The sequence below is a fragment of the Ascidiella aspersa genome, chromosome 5 (assembly GCF_963924565.1).
Source record: "Ascidiella aspersa chromosome 5, kaAscAspe10.2, whole genome shotgun sequence".
In the NCBI taxonomy this organism is placed as follows: Eukaryota; Metazoa; Chordata; class Ascidiacea; order Phlebobranchia; family Ascidiidae; genus Ascidiella; species Ascidiella aspersa.
In genome coordinates, this window is record NC_139451.1 from 9,435,595 (window position 1) to 9,438,094 (window position 2,500).

At 54.6% G+C, this 2,500-nt stretch overlaps 2 non-coding genes across 2 annotated transcripts in view; both read right to left on the minus strand.

Moving 5' to 3' along the window:
• Positions 1-122, minus strand: part of LOC146142775 (5.8S ribosomal RNA) — a 154-nt gene extending 32 nt beyond the window's left edge. The window contains exon 1 of the ribosomal RNA XR_014500113.1: positions 1-122. This exon is cut by the window's left edge and continues 32 nt beyond it. This is a non-coding gene — a ribosomal RNA (5.8S ribosomal RNA).
• A 247-nt stretch (positions 123-369) lies between these two features.
• Positions 370-2,180, minus strand: LOC146142776 (small subunit ribosomal RNA). Its single transcript, XR_014500192.1, has one exon. It is a non-coding gene; the product is annotated as a small subunit ribosomal RNA (ribosomal RNA).
• Between the last annotated feature and the right edge of the window lie 320 nt (positions 2,181-2,500).

Here is a 2,500-nt window from a genome sequence, read left to right on the forward strand (position 1 = left end):
CCCGAGGCCGCAATTTGCGTTCAGAACGTCGATGCTCAATGTGTCCTGCAATTCACACTAATTCACGCAGCTAGCTGCGTCCTTCATCGACTCACGAGCCGAGTGATCCACCGCCAAGAGCCATCCACGATTGTTTCGCTCGCACAGTGCCTCGCACTATAGGGTGACAAAATAGACCGCGCCGAGCGGTCGGCCAGGCCGACGCTTGAAGCCGGAGCGCGCGGCACCGCGGCACTCGACGCGCAAACATTACCGGGTGACCGAATCGCCGGCCGGCGCGCCGCTCCTCGCGGGTCGGGCGCCGGGTAGCAAAGACTTTTTCTCTCGCTTGTCCGAGTTTCGCGTTCGCCGAAGCGTTTGCGAGACCGTTAATGATCCTTCCGCAGGTTCACCTACGGAAACCTTGTTACGACTTTTACTTCCTCTAAATGATCAAGTTAGATCGTCTTCTCGGACGCCGGCTCGACCGTTGCCGGCCGCGCCAGGTCCAATCGGAGGACCTCACTAAACCATTCAATCGGTAGTAGCGACGGGCGGTGTGTACAAAGGGCAGGGACGTAATCAACGCGAGCTAATGACTCGCGCTTACTGGGAATTCCTCGTTCAAGGGAAATAATTGCAATTCCCTATCCCTAGCACGACCGGGGTTCAGCGGGTTACCCAGACCTGTCGGCCAAGGCGAGCACATGCTGATCCGGTCAGTGTAGCGCGCGTGCGGCCCCGAACATCTAAGGGCATCACAGACCTGTTATTGCTCAATCTCGTGTGGCTAAACGCCACTAGTCCCTCTAAGAAGTTAGACGCCGACCGATTGGGTCGCGTAACTAGTTAGCAAGCCAGAGTCTCGTTCGTTATCGGAATTAACCAGACAAATCGCTCCACCAACTAAGAACGGCCATGCACCACCACCCACAGAATCAAGAAAGAGCTCTCAATCTGTCAATCCTCACTGTGTCCGGGCCGGGTGAGATTTCCCGTGTTGAGTCAAATTAAGCCGCAGGCTCCACTCCTGGTGGTGCCCTTCCGTCAATTCCTTTAAGTTTCAGCTTTGCAACCATACTTCCCCCGGAACCCAAAGACTTTGGTTTCCCGCAAGCTGCCGGAGAGGTCGTAAAACTAACGCCCCCCGATCGCTAGTTGGCATCGTTTATAGTCAGAACTAGGACGGTATCTGATCGTCTTCGAACCTCTGACTTTCGCTCTTGATTAAAGAAAACATTCTTGGCAAATGCTTTCGCAGTCGTTCGTCTTGCGCCGATCCAAGAATTTCACCTCTAACGGCACAGTACGAATGCCCCCGTCTGTCCCTCTTAATCATTACCTCGCGCTCCGAAAACCAACAAAATAGAACCGAGGTCCTATTCCATTATTCCATGCACCATTATTCAGGCGAATCGCCTGCTTTGAACACTCTAATTTTTTCAAAGTAAACGTTCCGGCCGCCGCCGACACTCAGTCAAGGGCACCGGCGGAGAACCGGAGGTGAGGCCAGGACGGCCAGTACACGCCTTGCGACGGACCGGCCGCCTGCGCCCAAAATCCAACTACGAGCTTTTTAACCGCAACAACTTAAATATACACTTTTGGAGCTGGAATTACCGCGGCTGCTGGCACCAGACTTGCCCTCCAATGGATACTCGTTAAAGGTTTTAAAGTGTACTCATTCCAATTACAGGGCCTCGTTTAGAGTCCTGTATTGTTATTTTTCGTCACTACCTCCCCGCGTCGGGAATGGGTAATTTGCGCGCCTGCTGCCTTCCTTGGATGTGGTAGCCGTTTCTCAGGCTCCCTCTCCGGAATCGAACCCTGATTCTCCGTTACCCGTAAGAACCTCGGTAGGCCAGTACCGTACCGACGAAAGTTGATAGGGCAGACACTTGAATGATCCGTCGCCGGTGCGAGACCGTGCGATCCGCAAAGTTATCCAGAGTCACCAAAGGTTGCGGGCCGAAGCCCGGTCGGTTTTTGGTCTGATAAAAGCACGCCTCCCGCGAGGTCGGCGCTTCACGCATGTATTAGCTCTAGCATTTCCACAGTTAACCACGTAAAACGTACGATCAAATGAACCATAACTGATTTAATGAGCCATTCGCAGTTTCACTGTACGAGAGCTCGTACTTAGACTTGCATGGCTTAATCTTTGAGACAAGCATATGACTACTGGCAGGATCAACCAGGTAGCTACTTTAGCGTAGCCCCGAAAGGCCGACGAAGGAGGCGCCGCTGATGCGGCGCCGTCGCTCGGTCGATGCGAAACCCGAAGGCTTCTCTCCGTTAAAATTTCGTTCTTTGCTCGGCTGCCCGAACTCAGAAAACCGTCACCGCCCGTCGCACCCGCCGGAGTAAGACTTCGTCGGCAGGCCTTTCGACCGCCACGTCGCCAACACCGGCGCGAGCGCAACGCACGCCAGACAACTTCGCCGAAGCGACCGCTCAGAACCCGACAAACTGACACTCGGCTCTTCGCGCAGCAGCAACATCTGCCCAGCGAGCCAATCGC